The sequence below is a fragment of the Meleagris gallopavo genome, chromosome 24, assembly GCF_000146605.3.
Source record: "Meleagris gallopavo isolate NT-WF06-2002-E0010 breed Aviagen turkey brand Nicholas breeding stock chromosome 24, Turkey_5.1, whole genome shotgun sequence".
Taxonomy (NCBI): Eukaryota; Metazoa; Chordata; class Aves; order Galliformes; family Phasianidae; genus Meleagris; species Meleagris gallopavo.
This window is the reverse complement of record NC_015034.2, coordinates 3,369,385-3,396,524: the sequence shown is the minus strand read 5'-3', so window position 1 is coordinate 3,396,524 and position 27,140 is coordinate 3,369,385. Positions and strand designations below refer to the sequence as shown.

The 27,140-nt window shown below is 41.3% G+C and overlaps 1 protein-coding gene and 1 long non-coding RNA gene across 3 annotated transcripts in view; both read left to right on the top strand.

Moving 5' to 3' along the window:
* LRRTM4 (leucine rich repeat transmembrane neuronal 4) overlaps nucleotides 1-27,140 on the top strand; it is a 235,090-nt gene that overhangs the window by 133,599 nt on the left and 74,351 nt on the right. The gene's annotated exons all lie outside the window — the stretch shown is intronic.
* LOC109370920 lies at nucleotides 808-18,403 on the top strand. The gene is made up of 3 exons (XR_004161951.1): nucleotides 808-919; nucleotides 3,808-3,862; nucleotides 18,237-18,403. It is a non-coding gene; the product is annotated as an uncharacterized LOC109370920 (long non-coding RNA).

Here is a 27,140-nt window from a genome sequence, read left to right as displayed (position 1 = left end):
AGTCTCAAAACTTAGGCTATTATACTTGACTGTGATTTGGCAGAAGATTCTCCCATGTTAGGGGAAAGCATATTCCCTGTTTTTAATACATATTGCATTTTAATGCATTCCTTGGAAGATTAGGAATAGACAACTGAAGAGCAATGAAGTCTAGTTGCATCTCTGGGGGGGACCACTCCAATGTAGCTGACACAGCAATAGCAGGGAGGTCGTGCTGTCACCAATGGGAGAGCTTCTGAGATGCCAGTGGGTCCCAATAAGCATGTACAGGCTGTCCCTTCACAACACTGCTACCTTGGTTCAGGTACATTGAACACAGCTCCTGTTTGCAACAGGGATGCTGCCTAAGGGCTGCCTCTAAGACAGATGGTTAATGGTGGTAACTTTATTTTCTGCTTTGGTGTTCAGGGCTGTTTGATTAGCCTCGTGCATCCTGTAGCATATGCATGTTTGTATATATGTTTGTGGTAGGTTCAAATATTTCTGTCAAGTGACCACTAAGAAGGCACATTATCAAGAGATAAAGAGGAGATGTGATTGACTTGCTAAAAATTACACTGTGGATGAAGCGCTGCTTTATTCATAAGCATCAGTCTTAAAGAAAATGTGGAAACCACATGAAACAGAATCACCAAGGTTGGAAAAGACCTTTAAGTACATGCATTACTCTTAAAGCTGGTGTATGGGAGTTGCTAAGTCATGGCCTGAACCAACAATTGAGCACCTGTAAAAGAACATAGCCAGCCTTGGGAGCACAGATGAAAGCAATTCACTTTGTGACTGGAAGAGGTGGAGCAGGTTTGGAGCAGGTTCCACTCCTCCCCAAGCCTCATTTAAGGGCTTTCTGCCTTAAGGAAAAGATCCCTACCTGAGATCCTTCCTTTTGGAGGTGTTCTGCAAGCCCTGGTCCCTGGGACAGGTAAGCAGGCCTTTCTTTTTTAAGTTCAATTGTGTCTATTACCCTTTTTTTGAGTAATTTTGATCTGGTTATCTGCTGTCATTTTTCCCTTACAACTGGTAACACCAACCATCCGGTCTAATGTCCATATATCACCAGTATTTCCACTAAACCATGTTCCTCATCAGTTCAATCTCACCAGCATCATCAGTTCTTGAATACCAGTGGCATTATGAGATACCAAGGGAAACTGTTGTCGGTGTTTGGTAAGAATGTGGAGGAAGTGATGGAGCATTCTGGGTTTTGGACTGTGCTGGGCATTGTGCTATGAGTGTGTGATGTTCTTGGTAAAATTATGATCTGTTCAGCAATAGCTATAGGGAGAAACAAAACTTAAATTCAGGCCAGCTCTGAAAGTTTTCTGAACTCAGGATCATTTTTTTGAAGATTTATGAGAGTTCTGGTTGCAGAAAGAGAATGTGCTGAAGGTATCTTAAGGGAATGGCTAATAGCTTGTAACAAATCTCTCCACAGAGTGAGTGCTCATTTGACCTGGGCTATAGAAAAAGGCTGCAAACAACTTGAGGATATTCACCAACCGTTTTGCTTTTACAGATTGGGTGATGCATTTCTTTTGGAGTTGACTCCACATAGCTCTCTGTGTATATCAACAGTTGTAGCATCAAACTTTAAAATGTGGTTGTCGGAAGGGAGAGATGAGATGAACCTACATAAGTCTGTGAATACTCAGCCTCTCCTTAGCCCCAAGAGCTGAAGCATTGATTGGCCTCTTGTACCCCCTTGGCAAACGAGGAACGAGTATCTACTTCAGCAAGTATGTGCAGAGCATAGGATTTATATTTTTATAAAGGCTGAAATCCTCTTTCCAATTAGTTAGCTCTATCTGCTGAGGTATGGAGGACGGAGCATGGAATTAGCAGGAAAGCAGGTGAGCAGGGATGATCTGAACTCTGGAGCAATTACAGCCAGTAACGCTTGTTTCTTTAGAGAGTGGAAAGATGATGACTATGATTGCTGAGGGAGATTGTATCACTTCATAGTTAATTTAATATTTGTGATAGCTCATGTGCAACTACCACAGTGTCGAGTGTAATTGAGAATAGATGGTGCAAGTTATAATGGGTTTAGATAGTAGATAGTCATGATATTTTGTCTCGTTCCATAGTGATTTAATGCATTTCAGTTCAAACAAACCCCAGTTTGTCAAAGAATCAAATCCCCCTTGTTTCAATCACTTTTGTTTTCACTGCTTGGAACCACAAAGATATTAACAGCATATGGGAAACACAGTGCATCTGTATTTACAGATATGGGAATACAGATATGGGAAAATACAGTGTATTTCCCATGTGAAATGTACTTACAAACTAAACTTCAGGCTTGAAGCATTGCAGTGTCTCCTAGAACAGTTGATGATTGAATTGGATGACCTTAGAGGACTTTTTCCAACCCTAATTATTCAATCATTCTGCAGTAGTTAAAACCCTCTTCCGTGTTCACCTATTCCAGAAGGAAGCTTCAGAAACAGTATTACATGGTGAAGAGCAAGTCCTCCTCTCTTTGCTGCTGCTTGTCATCCTTTGTACCTGCACAGTGTGGGGGAAGTGCAAGTGGAAAACCTTCAATGGGAATAGTAGGCATTTGCAAAGCAGAAATGAGGCTCGCTGCAATGCTGACAAGTCTTGTTGTTCTCTTTGTTTCCTTCATTTTCATTCAAGCAAGAAAAGCAGTGAGGTTATGTTTTATTTTTCTGTCTAACTCCAAGTGGACCTGATAAGAAAACGTGCTTTGCATAGGTGGACTTCTAGCTCTGCTGTGAGGCAGAGGGTAGGAAATTATGGAGTATATGTGGCAAGTTTCCTTCATAAACAAGTGTAGGGTCTTACACATAGGGAGGAATAATTGCATGCACCAATACAGGCTGGGGGATGAGCTGCTGGAGAGGAGCTCTGCAGAGAGGGACCTGGGCATCCTGGTGGACGACAGGTTGGCCGTGAGCCAGCAGTGTGCCCTCGTGGCCAAAAAGGCCAATGGCATTCTGGGGTGCATTAAGAAGAGCGTGTCCAGCAGGTCGAGGGAGGTGATCCTCCCCCTCTACTCTGCCCTGCTAAGGCCTCATCTGGAGTACTGTGTCCAGTTCTGGGCTCCCCAGTACAAAAAAGAAAGGGATCTCTTGGAAAGAGTCCAGCGGAGGGCCACAAAGATGGTGAAGGGCCTGGAGCATCTCCCCTATGAAGAAAGGCTGAGTGAACTGGGTCTGTTTAGCCTTGAGAAAAGAAGACTGAGAGGGGACCTGATCCAGGTTTATAAATATCTGAGGTGTGGCAGCCATAGTGGTGAGGCCAGTCTCTTTTTCAGTGGTACATGGAGACAGGACGAGGGGAAACGGACATAAATTGCAGCACAGGAAGTTTCGCACGAATGTGCGTAAGAACTTCTTCACGGTGAGGTGACGGAGCACTGGAACAGGCTGCCCAGGGAGGTTGTGGAGTCTCCTTCTCTGGAGATATTCAAGTCTCGCCTGGACGCCTACCTGTGCGACCTGGTGTAGGGAACCTGCTTTGGCAGGGGGTTGGTCTCGATGACCTCTAGAGGTCCCTTCCAACCCCTACAATTCTGTGATAACAGGAAATAGTGGAAACAGGGTTCCAAAACTGTAGGTAGGCACCTAATGCTGCTTTTCAAATGACTTCAAAAATACCTCCAATGGCTTCAGATCTCCCATATTAGGTGCTGGAGCATATATGTTGCTCTGTGTCCTTCTAAATAGTCTAAAGGTGCTTAATGACAGGCAGCATGTAACCTCGACTAGATCTCATAAGCTTTATTACAGATGTGGTTTAATATGATGTCGTTATCTTCTTGCCAAAGTGAAGAGTTTTTTGCAGGTTTTTGAAGAGAGGCTGGAAATGAGCTGGAGTTGAGCATTCCGAAGGTGTCTTGGTGAGTTTACTACATCTTTCCTTAGATACCTGGAACCTTTTTCTTTTTCTCCATTGCTAAGGCCCTTTTTACAGTTACTGTCAGCATTCCCAGTTGAACTGAATAATTTACCCTTTTAAACTGACAGCAGCTGTCATTATGAAAATTGCAGGGCCAAGTTTGACGGTATTCACACAATAGGGGAACTTAAACTTTTAACAGTCTTCGAGAAAGCCCAGACTTTTCAGCACATCTTGTCAGTCAGTACATGAGCTCATCTCTTCCTTGTGAGAAGTTGGCAGATTAGAAGATTATATCTGACAGATCTGAAACAGCACTGATGACATCTTCCAACAATAATATCTCTGCAAGGCGCGGGGGGAAGAGGGGAAAATGGTATAATGAAAAAATTATCGTTAGAATTTTGGTGAGCATTTAGCAAGTTGAAGGATGCACAGTGCTCGTGGCTATAGCTGTGGGTAATTAATTCCTTGTGTGTGGGCTAAATATCCACAGCTCTTAATCATGCAGAGATTACTGCTGGCTTTCTGCAAAAGAATGTTTCTCAAGTTTTAAGGCTTATAGTGGAAGAAGTTGTGTCTTTTCATATTCATTAGTGCTTGGTATTCTGATACCAAGGATTAATAGTGGCACGTATCTAAGGCAAGCAGTGGGTATGTCTGGCTTTATGGAGCTGGCTGGCACTGGAAGCAGGCACGTGGATAGAACATGACTTCTTTGCGTGACAGAGGTGTGATTGCAATGCCCAGCCATCCAGGTGGGCCTGTTGTCATCTTTTTCCTCTTCTCACTTTTAGTGACTTTAGTCACAAACATTTTTTTTATGCTGGGGTTTGTGGCTTGGTTTACTGTATAGAGTTATGAGTTTGTGTCTATGGTGAGAGTGAAGTGGAACGAAGGACCAGAAACCTCAGAAAGAGTCTACTTCCACTGCTGTTGTGTGTTCCCATCTAAAACAGAAAGCATGGCCTTGGTAGAGGAATGCAGTGCAGCCTGAGTAAGAAGCACAGATTGTTTCAGCATTCTTATTAGTCTCTTTACAGCTTATCCTTTACTGTACTTATTTGACATATTCAAGAATGGTGGAGATGTGGCACTGAGGGATGTGGTCAGTGGCATGGTGGGATGGGTTGGAGTTGGACTTGGGGATCACAGAGGTCTTTTTCAGCCTTAATGATTCTATGATTTGATGATATCAATTGTGTTTCCCTGCTGAAGTTAGATCATAATTCAACTAAAGATTTAATCATCTCTTATTTCCCTTTTTGTAAGCTGGTAATAAAGCTTTCCTGTTGTAACTATGTTAAGGGAATAGTGAATGCTGATATCAGGTGTGTAGATACTGCACTGATGAAAGCCAAAAAGATCCCTCCTCTGCCAGCTGTGTCCACACAACTGTGTTGTGATTTCCCTGTAATTCATACACACAAGTGATAAGAATCTTGCAACAATAACAGATCCTGCAAAAGCATTCCCTTAAGGAGAGTAGCTGGAAAGGTGATGTCAACTGCCTGGTTATTAGGAAGGTAACTTTTTTTTTTTTTTTGGTCAATCTCTGGGATCTGCTCAACCCAAAATGAGATGGCAATCATGTTGGCATCTGGGCAGCCTAAAGAACAGGACAGCTAAGAGTCTGCAGGTTAAGCCAGTGTGTTTCCAGTAAATCAATTAGTAGGGATAAAATCAGGAGCAGGTAACTCATACTTAGTGCTAGCATTGTAAATTGGCAGCTGTTAGCAGCAATTCGTGTTGCCATTGAGAAGTGATGAGGGTGCTCAGCACATTGCAGGAGGTATTCATTATCTCCCTGGACTGGACTTGAAGTGATCAAGATCATGTTATGTATTTTAGAAGTATTGTAGCAATTTGAATGGCTCTATCTTGGATAATTGTGTTTGTTTCTTTATGTTAAATTTACGAGCAGTTTTATGCCTTCTCCCCATGTGCCTGCAAATTTTCCCTGGTAATTTGCAAAATAACCCTGATTGCTCTTTCAAAAGTCCTTTCAAATGCTGTCTGCAACAAAGTCTAAAACGGCATTTAAGCAGTGCTTGGAGTTCACAGTTTGTGTGGACTACTGCTGCTTCTCCAATATCTCGTCTTAAGTCTAATGAATAGCTTGGAAAATCTTTGTCAGGAGCATCCCTCTGTTGGTAACAAGAGGTGCCTCGATGAGCTTCAAACTGCAAGTGGGATATAGGTGGTCACGTGCTGAATGCTGCAAATTGTTCACATTTATTTGTAAATAATCCCCCAAACTTCTGTCTGACCTGGCTTTGTAGTTAAGTCAAGTGATAATGTGTTGTTGCATTGCTACTTCCACATTCATACTGAATTAAAAAGAGAGAATGTTCCTTTCAGAGTGCAACCAGAGTGTTATACAATATGACAGTCCCTTTGGCCCTCTGAGTGATGAATGGCTCTACATGGACTGTACTGTGTTTGGTTTAATTTCAGTGGACACACATGATTCATTCTATTTTGTGCTGCAGAGTCCCTGCAGCACATAAGATATCTGTGAATTTCATTTTGGCAAGTTGGTAATTGCCTGCCCTCAGTATGTTTGTTGTAGTATTGCTCCACGTCAGTTTGGAGGGAGTGGGGGAGACTGAGGAGGAAATGGTGAGTGTGACAAGAATAAAAACATAGGATGCAAAAATACTTGGGTTCAAAGCTTCAAATAATTTATGCTTTTGATGAAGTCAGAGAGGGGCTTTGAAAACTAGTAGTAATCCAGCATTGCTAGCTCTAGTGCTGGGTGCTGGATTCTTTTAAATTCTAGCCTTGAGTATTTTGCTGGAAACAGCACCTTCCGAGGTTTGGGGATTTGTTCTGGGTTTTTGCTTTGTGAGTTTGTGTTGCTGCTTTTGGTTGTTTTTGCATCAAGTCATGTTGGGTGATCCGGAAATAGGATTTTTCCCTTGCCATCCTTCTTCTCCTTTCTCCTTCCAAAGCCAAAATGTCTCTTATTTTTGTTGTCTGCTCAGGCTGACTCCACATGCCTGTATTTCTCCTTCTGCTTGGCTGACAGGTAAACCCAAATGTGATGGCATGTGTAAAGCTAACGCGGTAACAAGAAATCAATCTTAGTAATAAAATTAGCTGGGTCTTTTGCTTACTCTTTTGCACAACTGAAGACCGTATCATCTGCATTAAGTCTGCTTAATGGCTTAGTATTTTAATGGTGTGGAAACCCGCATTAATCATGCAGAGGGGGATATCAGATATAAATCCCCCAAACCTCAAATGGTTCTGTCACTTTCTAACCACATGGACAGTAAAAATAAAATGAAAAAGTACAATATCCAAGGTCTGCTGGCTAAGCACACCTCTAAGAATATTCATGTGATGATGTGACTTTCTTTGGCATGTTACCACATCGTGTTTCTTGGAAGCCTGGTGGGTAATTTTTTTGTTGTTGTTCCTAATGTAACATACCTTGCCTGATATCAAAATGAAGTTGTCTCTTGATGACTTACACAGTACTAAGGGCTTGAGAGGCTTTATGGCAGGGAATCTGGACTAGGCTGTATCATATGAAAGCTGTCCTGTACTGGGAGTCAGCCTTGTGCAGATAAGGCAGAAGAACAGTAATGACTGACTTGTTAGATTAAGACTTCGGAAAAGAACTGGAAAAGAAAGGAGCAGTAATGGGCTTCTTTCCCCTGATGGTATTGGCAGCCCTGCCTTTACATGTGTTTGGATGTATCTATTCATCCTGCTGCAATTTATGGGATACAGTGAGCTGTGCGATGGCCTCGCTTCACCACTGATTTGTCTGCTGACAATGAGAAATTCCTTTGCTCCTTTAAAACATAGGTGATAATTACCTACTTCATCAAGTCATCCAGAGACTTATTTCTGGACAGTGCTGAAGTGGCTTCATGGGCAGAAGAAAGTAGGGAAAGAAGAGAACCTCATGAGTTTTCTGTTATTGTTCAAGGCTTCTGCAGTGTTTAGAAAATTTGTTGTTAGTACATGCTTTAGGTTCAAGTTTGCAAAAAAAATTATAGGGTTCTTTTAACAGTTGTACATATTTTGAAGTTTCTCTGCTTTTGTGCTTGTTGCCCAATGTTGTTGCCTATCAAAGAATAGTATTCTCTTTTTATTCTGCCTTGTATGTACTTAAAGATTGTGTGTCTATGTGTGGCTCCTGTTTGTCTCCTCTCTGTGAGTACACATGGCTCCAGGTTTGCTTTGGCTCTGTCTTTTCTCTAGAGGGTAAATAAAATGAAAATAAAAAGACGTTCCAAAACAGGCTCAGAACCACTTTTGTCATTAAAGAAGAGCATTTAATTTCAGAGACTGTTTCATTGCATGCTTGCAGGGTCTCAGTTTGTCTGTTCAGTGTCTTGTGTTAGAGCTTGCTATTAGCATCTGGGCTCCCTTTTCATGGTGAACTTAAATAGTGAATGGCTTAGAAGGAAGTGAGCCTAGAGTTTTGTCTTTGTAATTTAGCCACCAGGATAGGTAATGTACTCCTGAGCCAGGGCATGGAGCCTATGTGTTCTGGGGCCAATTAAGCTTTTTGTGTAAAATGCAGAGATTGCTGTTAATTTTTGAAGTGTCTTCATAGGAACTGAAGTTAAAAATCACTTCTCTAGAGAAATAAGATGATGAATTGAAGAACAACTTGACTAATCTTTCTGCATGCGTAGAGGGTCAGCTGCTAGGGAAATTTTTACAAAACAATGTATGGGAGGGTTAAAGAAGTAGGTACCTGGGGAATCTCTATTTTGAATATGCTATGTGTTGCCTTTGGCTATGTTATGAATTGGTTGTCATTTGTCGACCAATGTGAGCTTATAATAGTTAAATGCTGCCTTTGTCTGTTGGGACAATAATGAACTCCTTAAATCGAGAGGGTAATTAATTTTCCTGACAAGCTTTCAAAATGCTCGATTGAGATTTTAGCCCTCATATATATGACTTGACAGTTTGCATTTGCCTTTTTCCACCCCCGCGTGTAAAGTGCATGGCTTGCTGAGTTGCATTGTTAACATCCGCAAATCCCTAACGCCAAGAGTGAGATCGTGGCTTAATGTGTAATATAAACTTGGGAAACTACTCCTTCAAGTGTTTGCAGAGCTTCGGTATGCATCCAGATGTGTCTGCTTCATGGTTAAAATTGCAAAATGTTCATGGAAATGGCCCTTTATTTTTTTTATGTTCTCATTGGCCTTGTTTAGCCTGGAGAAGTCTGTAGGGAGACCTCATTGCAGCCTTCCAGTATTTAAAAGGGGATTATAAACAGGAGGGGTATCAACTTTTTTACAGGATAGACAGTGATGGGGGGGGAATGGCTTTCAGCTCAAGGAGGGAAGGTGTAGATTGGATGTCAGGGGAAAGATCTTCACAGGGAGAGGTAAGGTGCTGGAGGCTGCCCAGAGAGGCTGTAGATGCTTCATTCCTGGTGGTGTTGAAGACCAGGTTGGCTGGAGCCCTGGGCAGCCTGGTCTAGTAGCAGGTCTAAGGGGTTGGTGGCCCTACCTGTGGCCATGGGCTTGGAACTTGATGATCCTTGGGGTCCCTTTGAAGCCAAGCCATGCTCAACTCTATGGTGCCGTTAGCAATGTTTGCAAGTGGAAGCCATGATAGGAAAGGACAGAACCTGAACCTTCAGTGTTGTGTTGTTCCCCTCCCATTCATGCATCAGATGACTTCATAACTGAATGTCTCTTTCTGGTAACAACTTTCCAGGGATAATGCTGCTTCATCAGACAGACTGCCTGTCTGTAAGTGATCAGGTCTCAGTGTGCTCCTTCTTTGGGGATTTAACTGCGAAGCCAGGAAAACGACACTATTTTGTCTCAGCAGGAAATCCAGCCCTGAGGTTGTGTGGCTGAGAGCTTCTGTTGTGTCATCTACTGAACCAAATACATGGCTCACTTGAGCCTAATAAATTAGTGAAAATTGAGGCTGAAAGATCTATAAGTTTTGTTTCTAGTACTGCTGAGGAAATGACTTAACTTCTGTGTGCTAAATATGTCTTTTCAGAAAAGGTCAAAAGTATGTGGTTTGCAGACCACCCTCTGGCTCAGTTTACCCATTACTCTGTTAAAGGTCAGAGGCTGCTTAGCCAGTCCTACTGGGTGAATACCCACCTTGATTTTCATTGCTACAACCTATCTCATTATAAATCTATTCTCAGGAGGCAGGAGTTTAAATGGCATAATAGGAGATGAATGCCATGAAGAAGGGACTGGTTTTTGTAATTCGGTTCAGAATAGTTGGGAGCCAAGTTACATTCAGTATACTATAAAATAGCCTAATAAAAGTGACTTATTAAATGAGCGTACAGAGTAATTAGGTTGTGTAATTTAGGGAGAAAAATCTCACTGCAGAATTAATTGTTATTTTTGTTTCATTATTCATTAAACATATGACAACAGTTTATCAGAAGCAAAAAAAAAAAAAAAAAGAAAAACAAAAGCATGTCAAAATATGCAGTGCAGAGTGGGAAGGAAAAATAGTCAGGACATGGAAGCAAAAGAGAAACTCTTCAGAAGTAGAAACTTCTGAGTCCTGTTAGAAATGTCAAGAGTACAGTTGGCTTCTACAGAAATCTGTTTATACAGATTCCCTTCAGCTTTCCTCCAGCTCTCTCAGGAACTTTAGCTTTGATTTTTTTAGGAAGGAAGCATTTGAGTCCTGAATACAATTGGATGGAAGTCTAATTACAGTCAGGAGATGTGACATGGTGACATTGGCTTTAGAAAGGGCACGTGCTGTGCAGTCATGTAATGTGGTATTCTGCCCGCATCGATAAAGAGACATCCATGCCCAGTTTTGAAATGGAGAACTGATACTCACAATTGCCAGGCAGAATTTGTAAGACTAAACAAAGCCAAAAGTCACCAGAACATAACTGCTGCCTCCTGCACATTAGAAATGCAATTGAGTGTTGCGAGGAGCAGCTATTGTGATTTATCTGTAGTCTCAAATGAAGACCTCGTATCCAAAGAGCACTTAGCATAGCAGTGGTTTGAATTCTAAAATGAAGCTGTCTTGTGCAGTAAACCTTCAGCTCGTGGCTCAGCACACACTGCCCTGATGTCACTGTAGAATGCTCAAAATATGCAGCTTCTAACTGGTGGGCATTTTTTATTTCCTTTCTCCAGAGGGCTCTTTTTCAGTGTTCCTTGAAGTGACCCTTGAATGTATATTCCAAAAGCTGAGTTTGGTAAAAGGAGAACCTGGAATTTGGGGGGTTCTGAGACTGCTGTTTGGTTTTGTTTCTTTCTTGTCTTGATGGGTTGGCATGAGGCAAATGAGATTGAAATTAACGACCAACAAGGGGTGGGGGTGGTCTTTTATGTTATACCTCTGCACTCCTGCACAAGGGGCACACAAAGGTCACTACTGGAATGGCTCCCTGTAATTTACCAGGAGAGTTTTAATGGCCTTTAAAGCACAGTAAATGTCAGACATAGATCAAAACCATGGTAATTGTAAAGTAAATATGGAAGAGAAATGTATGATTTCTCCCCCTTCATTTCTACTAGCTAATACCTCAGAATTACTTATGTCTTTATTGTCAATTTTCATTACCTCCCTCTTCCATGCGCTGATAAGTCATAACTACAGTCATCATAACAAAGTGAATCAGGTGAATTTCATATTAATATTGCTGCTTTACTACCTAGGACACTTTACAGATGTAGATTGATACTCTGCTTTTATTTATTCCTATTTTCATTCTAAGACTGTTTAACTTCACAGTTCTCTGAAGAAATGAATTGCATGGGATAGCTCACACCTGCTGCACTTGGTGGCGAGGAGCTGCATTTTCAGTGGGGGACTCTAGAACCAATTGTTGCACTGAAAGGGAAAAGACAATTCTTCTGAAAGAAGTCTTGATGCTTCCATTGCACGTTGCTAAGAATGTCCTCAGAGTGGGCAGAATGACTCAGTATCTCCACCAAAATGGAATGCTTGGGGGGGTCATATGCTTTCTTCACTTAGTGATGGATGAGTCGTCCCAGAAAAGCTGATGTGGATCATACAGCTAATTAAGGGAAAAGCATATTCATGTGATTAGCAAAAAGAGAAGGTCACGAGTGCTGTGGCTGCTTGGCCTTTGTGCTCTTGAATTCTGCTGCTGTTTCTACAGGGAATGGTAGTGATACCAGTCCTACCACAGTCCTGTTGTTCAAAGGGCTGCTGGAATTCCAACAGGAGGATGCAGTTTCAGTGGTAATAAATGATAATTTGTCCATAGCAATGAGGAGATTTAGCACAGAATATTTCATGTTGTTGGCAGGAGGTTTGACTTTCAGTCCCATGGGGCTCCCAGGTGGTCAAACCCTAGGTGGGTGTGGGTGGGTGGGTGTGTCTCAAAGCAGCAGGGAAAGCAACACCATGCTCCTGATGGAAAATTTCATTCCTGTGTGGAATATGTAATTTGATGCTGCTCTTTCTTGGAGTTCTTGGTGCTTTCCATTTAAAACCCATTGGTCAAAAGGAGGAGTGTCTTGTATGGAATGGCCTCTCACTTCCTAGCGGGGAAGTTGTCTTGTGGCACAGCATGGTGTGTTTCTTTAGGTGAGTGATAATGTGTTGTCCAAACACCCTTATGGTTGGAGTTGATTCAGTGATTCTTACTGGTCCCTTCCAACTCTGGACATTCTGTGATTCCTCTCTTAGGTCATCATAGGAAGAGAAGAGCTAAGGTTGCTTCTTGCATTGAGTTGAGCTGGAGTGTTACTTTCTTGGTCTGCTGAAGAATTCTTAACATGCAATGTTAAGCAAACAACACATGCATTATTTTTTTTTTTTATGAATTCCACACTTTTCCTTACCTGTGCCATAGTTCTGATGCTGCCATTTTGCAGGGAGAGGAGAAATGATCTATAATTAGTCAACCAAAGTGGGTACCTGCTGGGATATAAAGGCCTGTAGGAGAAACAGTTTATTCATAGTATACGTTGATGCTGGATGTAAATGAATCAATAGAAATTGCTTAGATTTGTATGTGATTTGTGAATAATAGGGTATTATATAAAACTGGAAATGGACAATGTTGTTTTTGTATTACTGGCTTTTAGGAGCATTGGAAACCTTTTGACTACAAGCACTGAAACAAGTTCAGACTTTTTTTTTTGTAGTAAGAAGCAGGTGTTCTCTTGCTCCTATTTTAGAGGAAAATTAAATCTGAAGCAGCAGAATTTCTCTGGGAGGGAAATTCCATCTTCTAGGGGCAGCTCTAGTACTGGCTGGTATGTTTTTTCTATGTATTCTCTAGTCTGCTTTTTTTTTTTTTTTTCTGGTCTCCAGGCTCTCTTTGTATCTTGAATATAGCTGTTTTGGGTCAAGCAGTCAGCTTTCTGATGTGTCCATATGATGTCTATAGATGCTGATGTGCAGATGGGGGCTGAAGTACTGACAGAATGTCAGTGCTAAATAAGCAGTGGAGGTGTATGATGGATGTGTTGAGCTAGGCTTGCGTGCAGTGACTGATGGAAACACATTTGGCTAGGCTTTAGCTGAAGAAAGACTTAACTCCTAACATTTTGATTAACCAAGGAGGTCCATTGCATGATGAGAGAGAAGAGCAAGCATCTTATAGGTATTATATTTCTGTAGATGTAAATTAACTAGCTTCCTTGCACAGAGTGGACTTGAAATTCTTTGCAGTGCGGATGTATCAAGATTGACACGAAGGTCATTTGATAGGATTTTGTATTCCTATTCGAGCTGTTACCTCATCACTTCTGTTTTCTATGTGCTCATCATTTATGTTAATATCATAAGGAAACTGGGGAAGGTCTAACTTCACAAAGAAACAGATGGCGGGCTGAGGAGGAAAAAAAAAAAAGAAAAAAATCAGAACCATAGAATCATTAATGTTGGAGAAGACCGCTGTTGTCATCTTGTCCAACCATCAGTGAGGTGGGAAAGAGAAGCAGACAGCAATGAAAGCTGAAGAAGTCAGGTCAGCTCTACTGAATTTTGAATTATACCCATTTCGTTATGTCGGATCATGCAGTTGTGATCAGGAGACCTAAGGAAATTCTCCAAATGTGCCTCGTTGGCTTGTCCCTTGGGTTATACTCTCTGTTGTGTTCCCCTGTGCTGCGGTGCCAGATATGGAGCTTTTACACTTGTCTTGACTTCCTGGCTTTGTGTCCCTCATCTACCAAAGATCATAGCTTTCCTGGAGCTCCCTGCAAGCAGACTTTAAGGGGCAGCATTGCCAAACAGATTGCTGGTTTTGTGCCCCTTGCAAAGAAATGCCTTATCTCCGCATGCAAAGGCATACCTAGATCAGTGTGCAAATCTTTCCTAACCAGTTTTCTCAAGTGTATGTTTAGCAAATCAAGGCAAGGCTGAGCCCTGCTGTTCTCATATATCCTATTCCCCAGCCACCTCTAATGTTTTCCTCAGCACACAATAGCAGCAGTGCCATCTTTGCTACAGATATCTCCATTTCTTCTAGATAAGTATCCTCCAAAAATATTCCCACTTCTGTGGTTTGTTACTATTCCCCCATGGCAGACTCAGACTGCGCAGTTTTTAATGTAAAGAATCAGATGATTAAATATTTGACAAGTGCATTCAGCACTGAAATACTAATAAATTGCTTTATCTCTTGGGGCGAAGGGTTATGGTTGTGTTTTTTTTGTGTGTCCTTTAAACAGCAGAAGGGAATAAATGGGGGGGGAGGGGGGGTGCAGCAAAGGTTATTGTTTTGCTGTGTGTAAATGGAAGCAACTTCTGCTTTGTTTTCACTAAGACGTTCATGTTTACAGCTGTCACAAATTACTTGTCATACCCCCCCTCCAATAAAAAAATGGTTTAAATTTCAGTGTGTGTGTATATAGATACATGCTTCAGAAATTTTAAAATTTATATATTTATCCCTTAACAAACTGGGATTCCAGGTTTATTATGGCAAGGAAAATAAATCTTTGAAGTGATCTTAAAGCAATCTCTGCTCCTGATCTGTAGTTTCCAACAGGAATTCTCTTAAATTGAAATTCAGGGTACAAATCTGCTTTGTCTGCTCCCTTTCTTTCAGTGTGACATCTGGTTTTATTGTCCCAGTCTGGTTTTCTCCTCCCACACAGAGGTTATTGAACACCTGATGTGTGGTCCCAAAGAAGATTCAGCTGAGACAGCCATGCATGCATGTATGATTCATGGAGAGCACATAGGCATTCTGACAATGAGATGTCTGGACTTCAGTGTAGCAAGCTGGTCTTTAGAAACTGGATTAGCTGTTGTCACATACCACTGTCCCTGTTTCTACTTGCACAGAGTAAAATTAAAATGTAACGATCTGACTTGGAAACCTCACTCCGCCTTCCCGCTGCTGCGGGTGAGTCAAAGTGCAAATTAACGGTCTATCTGTCATTAAGGTGTCAGTCTGCTGGGTTCTGTTTGCAATTGCTATTGACTCTTTCTGCGACCTTGAGAAATTCATTTAGTTTATTGGGTTTTCACATTTGCAAGACAGTGCCCTTCATTAGGATGCTCCTATGGATCTCGGAGCGCTCCCCTCTCTCTCTCTGCATCACACCAGGATCTCTGTTGCTTCATGCAGGGCTTAACGTTGTGAGACCACCCAGATCAGGCTGTGCAAAGTAAGATATGGAAGTGGAGCCTAAAGATAAGAGCATGGATGTGTGCTGATGGGATGCTGTGTTGGTGTCATTATTGGCTGCCTATTCACTGGCATCTCCAAGCGCTATTGCCTTGGCTATGACCAAAGTTGTCTCTATCAAGATATTTGATGGGATGCATGAGTCTAACCATCCTCCCCTATTTGTGAAGTGTCTCAGATTGGGAAAAAGCTTAGCTTAACTTGTTTCTAAGATCTATCAGAATAAAGGGATTCCTACCAATATTCTGGTTCTCTAATGTTAGTGAGATCTGGAGAAAATGGCCATCCAGCTAATGTTTTGTCAGTGCCAAATAGTAGCCGAGGGAGAGGTTAAAGTTACTCTAAGGTGCTGTTTTAAAGGTGAGCTGTGCCAGACTCAATGTTTCTTAAAATCTTGCTGTCAGAACACCTATCTGAATGCTGGGAAGGCCTGAGACAGCCTTATTGCTGGGTATTTTTAGGTAGCAGTGGAAATGGATATCCATATCTACAGAAGAGATCCAACTTGGTATAGGTTCATGCAGTGCTTTTGTGTCGGGTTTTTTGTTATTTGAGGTGAGCCAGTTGCTTAGGTAAAATTACTCACCCTGTGCTTAAAGTGAAATATAAACAATGTTCTCTAATAGGAAATCACTCATTGCTCAGGTAGACCATTGTAAAAAGAGAGAGCAACAACTCTGTTTTATGAGCTTTATATATCAGATTTTTCTTATATTTTAAAATACTGATTTATGACTGTACATCAGCTTTCCTATATATCTTGTACAACACAGCTGACTGGAAGTGTTTGTTTTGAAGAGTGCTTTGAGCAGATCAAGAGGTGTTCTTCTTTTCAACCTCTGAAGGTTTAATTTGAAAATTTAAACTTCAAAGTGAAATTTGTTTCTCCTTTTGTAGCACATTGTTGGTTTTGTAATGGACCAGAAACACCACAGGCAAGAAATTGACCCTACTGGTTCTGCGTTATCTCAATTTGTTCCATAGGGCAAGGAAGATTCACGGTAGCAGGAAATCTTTGGGTGATTTAGGAACTCTGTGCCTGCTGGAAGCACCTCTGTCATGAATATTTCACGTTAGCTAATCAGTTTGGTATGGGGAGATCGTATTTAAACCAGCAGAAAATCATTAAATGATTTACAAAATGGTGAGAACGCGCAATGAGACCACGAGGCTTCTTTTGGAATACAAAATGATTTGATTATTCTTTGCTGTTCTAAACATTCGTCTTGGTAGAAATTAAAATGGCTGTGTCAGGCAGAAAATTGCACTCTGTGTTAATATTTGCTGTAAATGAACAAATTGCAGAGCGTCACTTGGCTTCTTTTCTGAACTAAAAGAATGAAATGCATTCTAGTTCTTTTTAATCCACTGTAGTTTTTCAAGGCTAAGAAGGGAATTCGGTAAACCTGCTTGTGCCTTGTGTTTTCTTAGTAGAAAATCTATATCTTTGTTTGCTGGAATTCCTCTCTCTCAGCACTAGAATTCTTGTTTATGTGTATTTTCATCAGTGTGCAGACATGGTCCCCATGTCCTCTCTTACTGCAACAGGTGGAATTGCATTTGGGCACTTGTGGGGTCTTGAGTGGGTTTTCCTACCTCTTGCCCAGGGGTTTTCCTGTGCTTCGTCAGGCTGCTTACCCCAGTGCAGCAGGGATGCAGGGTAGCTGCTCTTTGGTTATTTACCAGTGTAGCATCACTGAATCATTAAGACTGAAAAAGAGCTCTACGATCCCCAAGTCCAACCCCAACTGATCCCCAGCATGCCCACTGACCATGTCCCTCAGTGCCACATCTCCGTGGTTCTGGAACATCACCAGGAAAGAGTCAGGCTGCCTTAAAACTTACAATATAGATTGATGTGCATCAGATATTTTTTTTTTGTTGTTCAGAGAAATGAGCAAACATTCAGTAGAATCTAATGCTGCCAGTCATAGAAATGAAAGACTCTGCATCACACTGGACACATGATGTATTCTGCTCTTTTTTTTTTTTTAATGTATGCATGGGACTCGATTTTGCTGAGATGTGATTGTCCAAAAATAGAGAATAAGTGGGAATGTATAGCATGCCTGAGGCCAGAATTTGTGTCAGTGGTAAAAATAATTAGAAACTTTTCACATACTGTTCTACTTCCATTTTTTTTCTTTATAAGCTGGTCTGTGAAATTTTCTTCAGTAGCCGGGTGTTTGGGCTTGGGATGCTGAGCCAGACAATCAGCTGTCTCTCCTGGATTTCTCTGTGTGAATTTTAAAGCCAGAAGGAACCCTTAGTTAATCCAGTCTCGCCTTCTCTCTAACAGAAATAGTTCACTTGGTTAACCCTAGATGGAGCCCAGGGATCTCTCTCAAACAAGTTCTGACTTCTAGCACCTGAGGATCCACTGAGTTTGTTCTTGTCACTCCAAAAGGAGCTGAGATTGGGGGCGTGAGTTTAAACACAGTCAAATTAGGATCTGCCCTCTCCCACTCCCCCCAGTTCAAAGCCTTGCTGACGTGCATGAGTGGTTTTGTGCGTAGCACTGGATGGAGGGAATGAGGGGGGGTTCCAGCTGCCCAAGGCTTCTCTAATCTCACCATTTGGGATAATCCAGGGGAATGGTGAGTGAAACAGTTCCATCCCGTGTGCTGCTTGACCTCATCTCAGAGTCAGCTCTGAGCACAGCCAATGGAGTGTGCCCAGTGGGGAGGAAACATAGAGCAGAAATGTTAACCAGATTACCATTTGTGCTGTCCCATATGGCTTTCAGACCTTTGTTTTCAATCCCTTTAAGGTGATCAAACTACTCCAGCATGAAAGGGATGAAGATTAAAATGGTTTCTGCTTACGTTGGCCTCGTTTCTTTTAAAAATAATGTAAGTAAAAGCATTATGTGCTGCAATTCAGTCTGCTAAACTCTGGGTTTTGGGCTAAATCTGATGGTGCCTGGAGGATGGACATAACCCGTGATAACAGGAGTGGAATTTTAACCTCTGCTTGTTGCAAAACATTCAGTTTTAAACTAGAAATCAAAATTGCAGCACTGGAAAGATAAATACTTTTTGAAAGGAAACATGGTCCAGTTATGGACTGGGATACCAGGGTTAATGTCTGCTGGAACTGTAACACAGACTGAGAACCACCTGACAGTCTTGTTTTCATCTAGTTAGCTCTGTTTTAAACCTTCAGTCACAGAAACTTTTTTAAGCAGGTGAGAGTATTTGCTTAACTGCAAATCCAATCTACTAGGTGGTCAGGAATGACAGACATTAATTAAATTTAAAGCAGTAGCAGTCTGTAGCCAGCATGCCACACTTGTCCTCACTATTTGTTTAATGTATATACTGTACAAGCAAACATCTTGTCTCATTCATTCCTTCTCATTTTAAAAATCCCTCTTTGCAGGGACAGCCTCATGTTGATGTCTGTTTGGCACTGTGCAAAGAGGGCTCCACTTCTGCTTGAATGAGGAGGATTTGAGTTTTCTTAGTGCTTGTACACAAAGACAGTGCAGACTACAAACTTTATTTCCAACCCATCCCTATTATCTTGTCCCATATCAGGCTCATTGCTAATACTTGAAATGCTTCTATGTAACCACAGAGCATGTCCTGTAGGGAATCCTTTGACCCAGCAGGTCTTTGGGATGCAGCTAGCAAAATGGTGAGTCCTCTTGAGTCCAAGTACTCAAGTGGGGAATATGAGCAGTAACATAATTGCTGCTCTCCTCTCCAATTGGATTTTCATGTACCATACATAAACATACAGAAGGGGTTATAAAAGGAATATATGATGTGCGTTTTAAGTCATGAGTTTCACAGTAAGTGGGAAGATGCTTAATTACATCCAGACCTCATAAATCAGTGAGGCCAGCCCTGTTCTCAAGCTTTAAGCCTTTAGCCCATGTTCAGCCACAAAAAAACAGATATTCCTGACAATAGTGTAATCTAAATCCATTACTGTTATGCAGAGACAATATCCCCCCAGCAGATTTGTTTAAGACTGGTAATACATTAAAAGCTTTTATATAATGAGAAGTAGTTTAGCACAAAGCTTTTCTGTGTGCTCTTTACAAAGTGTTTTATTTGTCATAGAACTTCTATCAACGGTGCTATGTTTGCAGTGGAAGATCAGTGTCTCATTGAAGTTTCTATAGTTAGTCCCATAAAATTACAGCTACTGTTCTCCTATGATAGAGCTAATTTATGAATCATTGTAGTGATCGATATAAAGAACTGTTGATTGCGAAGATAATAAAATATTTGTTACAGAAAACATCTTTTATAATAGATGAAGATTAAATAGGGCCTCTTGGCAGGCTGGCAGTGTGTTGCTACATTCTTTTCTAGGATTAATTTTCTGATAATTTCCTAACCAAGGAAATGGTGTTTTATGAGAAAATGAGTCAATAGTAACAGGGAACTGCTGTGATGCTGCCACTCCAGACCCAGGTAGGTAGTCTGCAAGAGATGAAGATGTATGTGTAAATAGGATGCTAGTTTTCCTTCTCCCTTTAAAAACAAAGAATTGGGTGCCATGTCCATGCTGGAGCTTAAGCGGTGTTGAACATGTGGGCGTTTATATTGCAAGTGTGGGATCCACACCTCCTATGGTTCACCCACCACTGATGTATTCCTGGGAGCATACACTGGAACTGCAGAAAGATTTTAGATGCCCTTGAGAAGGCATCTAAAGCATTTCAATTATAATGGGGAAAAAGTTACCAATTCATTCTTTTTGACTTTTGGTCTTAATCACAGCGACATCTCTTTGCTAGTAGTTCTCAGAATTATGCTCTTAATGTTTGCTCCCTTCTTGGAAAGCATCTCCTTATGCAATGCTTTAAAACTAGAGACATAACTTGTTGGTTGTTGTTTGTTTGTTTGTTTTTTTGTCATGTTCCTGACAATTATAATTAGTTCTCTGTCCAGCCTTGCTTGTGCTGTCTGCAGACTGCTTTGTAGTGTAGATTTTTTTTTTTTTCAATGATTTTCTTCTAAACTAATGGGAACAAATAGGTGTTGACTTTTTGTGTAGATTTGGAAGGCATTTTCTCCTGGTTCTTGCCCTATTGATTTTTGCTCAGTAAATAAATACATTTTGTGTTAGCACCGTTAGTCAACGGTTTACGGACCGGGCCGGTCCCCTGTTTCCCTTTTCTGGAGGCGTGGATTTTGCAAAATCCCTCTGCCTTGCTAGTCATGGAACCGGGCCGGACCAGCCCATAAACCATTGACATTCTTGGTGGAGAATGGGGGCAATAGCTGCTTTTTAGAATGGATCTCTCTCTTTGCTCTTGGGGAGCTTTGTTGGAAGAGTTTCTTTCACAGGTGCTCACTGAAAACTTGACCTTGAAAGTCCAGGCAGACTGCCAATATTCTGGGATATTAGTAAACTTTGAGCATTGCTATCTTGCTTAAAAATCCCAAGTTCTGTAAAATTAGCAGCTCCCACTGCAAACAGGTTTAAAAGAGGGGGAAAAAAAAAAAAGATTCTGCTTTCTCTTTTAAACCTGTTTGCAGAGGGAGCTGCTGCTCAGGACCCCACATCCAACAACCAGAAAGTTTAAGTGCATACAGGTACCTTCCCAGAACCATTCCCACTGCATTTAGCCCAAACTGTTGTGTTGGTTTTTTGTTGCTTTTTTTTTGTGTTTTTTTTTTTTTTTTTTCACAGCTAGGAATATTAAACTCATAACATGAGAGTTTGTAATGAAACAATTCAGTGTTAGCTATAGCAACGCTGCTTATGCATGTTACAAATGTGTAATGTTTGCCACTGCTCTGATTAATTCCACAAACACAGCTCAGTGAGATTTCTGTGAAATTCTTTAAAGGAAGCATATGGGTTTGGCTCCTATCTCCCATCTGTCGGCATATCCTGCCTTTTAAAGGAAGGGTTTACGAGAGCGAGGAAGTGAATTTGGGTTAGCCTGTTTGTTTTCTCAGCATTCCTTCAGTCTACCAGGTTCTGTTTCTTTCAGCTGTAAACAACAGAGCACCAAAATAGTCTCCTTGCTGGCGTCGTGCAGTCAAATCTACAGGTGTATTCATACACTTGTATAGAATCCATCAAAGCTGGTATTTCAGGAACTCCTATTGTGTTAGAAGTTAAATGGCATTAACAGCATCCTACCTTCTGTGTTTAAAGATGACTGCTGTGCATCTCCCTATTGTTATTTTAGTTCTATTTTCCATCAGCAAGGATCCCCCATTTCCTAGAGAAAGCGTGCAGAATTGTTTCTGCAATTGTTTGCCCATTGGAATGCACGAGCCTGCAGAGACAACATCACATTATCGAGACGTGATAAGTGGTAGAGAGATAATGGGAGTCTATGGAGAGTTTGCTGCACTGTCAAAACAAGTTGTAGCAGTCGCAGGTTCTGTCACTACTGCAGAAATAAACTGAACTGAGCACGCCGTATACACAGACCTGGAAAAGTGGAGTTTTAGACAGAAACGTTGGATCTCTCTTCTCCTCTGGGGTTAACAGTGACTCTGCTGTCACTGGGGATAGGTGACAGGACAAGGGGAAATGGCCTCAGATTGTGCCAGGGGAGAGGTTTAGCTTGGATATCAGAAAAAACTTTACAGAAAGAGTGGTTAAACACTGGAATAGGCTCCTCAGGGAGATGATTGAGTCACCATCCCTGAACGTCTTTAAAAACTGTCTGGATGTGGTGCTCAAGGACATGATTTAGCAGTGGGTTGTTAGAGTTAGGGTAGTATGATTGGGTTGGTTGGACTTGATGATCTTGAAGGTCTTTTCCAACCTGAGCGATTCTGTGATTGCAGTCTCTTGAGCGTTCAGCCAACCGTATTGTAAAGACTCAAGGGAATAAATAACTGCCAGAGGAGCAGATATTGGGGAACTGTGTATTGGCATCATTGCTTATGTGCTGCAGTCTTAACTTCATGTGTGGAGTGCCTGCTACTGCTCAAAAAACATTATTCAATAGTCCAAAGACTTCAGTTCTAAGCTTTGGGCTTTGTAGTACATTGAAGTTCGGGTTGGCACACTGTTTCATGAGTTGGAAAATCAGGCTGCTGAACTCAATCAGAGGTGACATTTCTTGTGACTGAAGATGGGAATGACACTGTAGAATGATGAAGACCGTGTTTAGCTCAAAGAGAGTGCAGCTTGTTCGTAGTTTGCCTACTTCGTGCTTTTAATCTGTTTTCAAGATTTCTGTAGGGATTGTTGTAGATCCTAAACCCACAATTTGGCTGTTTTGAATATTGACCTGTATACTCAAATCACAGTAATTCCAGCCACCCTCACTTCTGCAGCTTGGCTGTTCTGAACTCTAACCTATCATTTAAGTGTCTAAGCACTTGGGAAAATAGAAAATCCAGAGCTGAGTGACCCTGATCCATCCCCAGTTCGTAGCAATGCTGGCATTTGGGCCACCACTTCAGAGCTGCTGGTTTCTCCTTTCTCTGCTAGCAATAGGAGCTTTTGAGTGGATAGCCATCGTGTGTATGTTTGCAGTTTGTATATGTCCTTTTCAGAGTTGCTGGGTTGTTTATTTTGTTTCCTTGTCAGAATGATCACAGATAGTGCATCTGTTTGAGTTATAACAGTGAGGGTCAATGCTGATAATAGACTATTTTAAGCTGCTCTTAACAACAGCCTGTGAAACTGCAAGGTTGTGTGAAAGATAGCAGTGGAGGTTTATGGAACTGTGGAGTGAATTATTAACTGATGCTTCTGGCCCAACATGACAAATAAAATTCTATTGCGAAAAGATACTCAGTTGTGTCAAGCATCGATTTTTGAAGATGTCTAACAAATTACTTCTGGGTAAGCACCCTATTTTTCTTAATTTGTCTTTCTGATCAGTGAAGTTGAATGGAGAGAGAGCCACGAAATTAAAATTAGCATTTCTTGCAGTCATTATCCATGCTTTCTTAATAAAAGACTTGGAAGCCTCTCTGATTTAAATGAGTTATTCTGTATAGTAAAGACATGTGAATTTCAGGTATGTCTATTTCAATTTCGTGGTAAAATCACTGAAAAACCATGAATCAACTCTAGGTATGGAGAACAGATATTTGTCTCGATAGCAGTGTTTGGTTTTTGTCTTCAATTTCTGATGGATAAATATCAGTTTGGCTGCTGGTTTGTTTTGTCTTCTCAGAGTAATTAGCTGGATTTCCCCTGGAAAAGGGGAAAGGAGAGTAATTGGAAACTACAGTAGACGAGTTTTTCTTTTGCAAGGCTTGATCCTTCTCTGTAGATCAAAACCAAGAAAGAAGAGGAGATCCTAAGTCGGCCAAAGAGAGCAATGCTCCATGAGATATGCTGGATCCTTGGGAGCCATGGCCTACCCCAAGAGCATCATCTTGCTCATGGGTGCAAGCGTTGCATGCTCATTGCTGTGCTGTGCTACAGGTCAGCTCCTGGAGTAGTGTTTTGTCTTTTTGTCTTTTTTTTTTTTTTTTACCTCCTATACTATTCTGGTAAAGTGTGGGCTCTCATAGGACACTTCTTCCCAGACTGAAGTTTCCTGAGTACATTCCTTGCCTCACCCTGCAGCATGAAACTGCAGTGCTGCTAGGTGTTAGTTTCCCTATTGAAATGTTGGTGAGTTATCAGTGGGTTCCCCAGCAGGGAAGCAGTTTCTTATGCACACATTTGTCTAATCTACAACTTGAAGATACTTGCTTAGTATAAATAGTGTAAGGATAGTTTCTTCAGTAGGCAGGGATATATTGGATGGCACCTCGGTGCTTGATCTAGTGGTTGGAACTGGGTGATCTTTGAGGTCACTTCCAACCCAACCCATTCTATGATACATAAGGGACCAGGCAGCCTTGCTGCTGTTGGAAAAATTTTAATGCTCTCTTGTGTGGCTACAAGAGCACAGAACAGAATGGTATAACCTTACTTCTCTGAGTGTGCTACAAGTCATCTTTACTGAGCATGATGATACAGATGCAGTCTGTCAGAGATGGAGGAGTGCTTTTATCAGACGTACTGATTTATTTCACCAAGGAAATCATCAGAATCTTTCAACCTGGGGACTTGTCATCCTGCAGAGGAAGAGGAATCTCATCATGAATGCTCAATGTGCAGATAGTTCAGTAGGATCTTGCTGTGGAAAGAGGATGCATGAGAATTTTTCGTAGTAGTTTGGAGAATGAGGGATTGAAAGAAGATTAATTACTTTGTAGATAGCATTGTAGTGTTTTTGCAGTTTGCCACAGTATTAGTGAGGGAGGGCGTGCAGAAAGACTTCTCTGTTAAAATTTAGATGTAAAGTCTGGCTTTCCATCATCATCACATCTCATTGTTCATTCTTATTGCAGCACTCGCAGTGTGAGCGAGAACGTAATTCGCTGTTCTGAAACATCTGTATTGTTTGTAACTAATGAAATGAATTAAAATCAGAGCATGTCCTACTTGGCTTTTCACGTTCCAGCAGGGCACTGTCACAACTTTCTTAATCGTGGCAACTTGAAATCTCTTTTTAACTTAGGCATTAGTTTCCTGTATGCTCGAGTATCAGAATAACAGCTCATGGACTTTGGATATTGGGTCAGCATTGATTCATTTCAGTGTTATTTTTTTAATATTCAGTATTCTGAATTTCATATTTGATCTAATGGGCAGAAAGGGATTTTTGGAGGGAAAAAAAAATATATATTTTAAGGAGTGATTTACAGCCAATTTATCTAGTGATTTGTCTAGTTACAAACAAGGTATGGAATTCGTTTCTAATAGGCAAACCTGTCAGCAGTTATTCATATGTCTTTCTAGAAATTTATGCTGATCAATGCAGTTCATTATGATCACAGTCCCGACATGTGCCTGGTCGTGCAGCATAATGCAGTATGCAGGGAAGATGTTGGCTTAGATCTTGGACCAGGGTGAGCCTATTCCTGTGGCAACGCACCCAGGGGCACATCTGCCTGGCATTATAATGTGCCTGGAAGTCACTGCCTTGTATCTGCTGTTTGAGTGTTGGTGGCTGAGGTGACACCACATCACGGTGGTTTCATCACATGTGGTTACAGAGGGGTGCCAGGGTGCAGCCTGCCTGCAGGTAGCACTCGGTGACCATAGGAGCAGCAAATGGACAAGGCATGGGCTCCCAAGTGCTGAGATGTATTTTGCAGTGACTTTAAGGAGATAAAACCAGGTACGTCCTGCTTGCGAGTTAACAAAGTTCTGAGCTAAGGGCATCGTTCAAGAGAGTGTTTATGCACATTCTGCTTAAACAAGCACTTAACTGTGTTTTGTTTAATCAACTGCACTGCTTTACTCCTGTTCTGCTTTATACCTTGCTCTGTAGCGGCCAAGAGTTGAGATCTTTTGTCACAGCACTGTGACCTCGGTGTGCTAAGAAATAATATGGAAGCTACAGAGGAGTTCACGTACTCTGAAATACAAGGCTTAGGATAAAAGCATTGTAAGCAATTTCATCACAATTTTCATTATAATGCATTGTAGAAAGCCATTCATGTGCCCTGTTGACATGATCTAGTACTAACACTAATTGTTCATCTCCCTTCAACTGTTGGTCAGCTATAGAATTATTCCCTGCTTGTTTTTTGTAGTTCTAGAGGGTGGTGAAAGGGTCCTTCCATTCCATCCTTTGTATGTAGCTTTTCTTATAGAGAAGCTGGAAAACATTGTATTAATGTGCAGGAATGTGGCCAGTTTCAAAGAAAATTTACCTTTTCAGTCTTCTAGAATAACCCAGAATGATGAAGTGAAATGTGCAAGCTCTTTGTGGAGCTTAGCAACCCAAAATATCTGACTGCTTTTGCTTATGTTTTCTTTGCAAGCTATTAATCATGTGCAACAGGAATCACAAAGATGTAAATTAAACCTCTGGGAACTGCAACAAAAGAGAATTGGCAGCCGTGGACACCTCACATTGAGGCAGTGGTGGTAATTGGACTAAGTTTGGTTCTCCTGCATGTAAACATGTCCTACTGTTTAACCTGCTTGGTTAGAACTAGAAGCTCTAGCTAACTTCTGTAAAGCAGTCAGGGTTCTGTGTGACTGGGATCAGGATGATGGTCATCTTACTGTCTGCTTCAGGTTGTGTTCTTTTCATGGAAAATATGAGATGATGATAAAGGGGAGGAAGAGAATCTAAAGAACAAAAAGCCTGAAACTTGGTAAAACCTGAAACTCACTTAAATAACTATTTCCACACCCCCCCACCCCCCCCCCACCACACACAAGGATGAGGTCTGAGTTTCTCTGCTATAGGGCCAAGAATGAGAGATTCAGGTCTGTGCAGTGATGGTGAGCACTGATTATGGCACTGCTGCTGATGGTGCTGCTGCAGCAACAGCTGCTCCTGAGAGTCTGTCAAGGTAGATCAGTGCAAGATATTGTCTTCAGCAGACATCCATTCGTTTGTTAAGAAATGACATCTGAGCGTTTGCTTTGCAAAGATTACATCTTGTCTCAAACGCTAACAGCCCATATATTCCTTCGGTTTTATATTAATTTCTATTCTTGGTTGCCTTTACATAATCTCATGAAGCCTTTTCGTTTTTCTGTAAAAGGAGATTACTATGGTTAGCAACTGACGCCACCAGAAAAAATGGCTTAAAATAGCCAAGAAAAAGGACAAGAAAAAGACAGTAGCTTGTAGAAAACATATAGAAAGTTCCTCTGCATTTGCAGATTTTTTTTTTTACAATGGGCAATCTTACTTTCCTTTTTTGTCATTCTT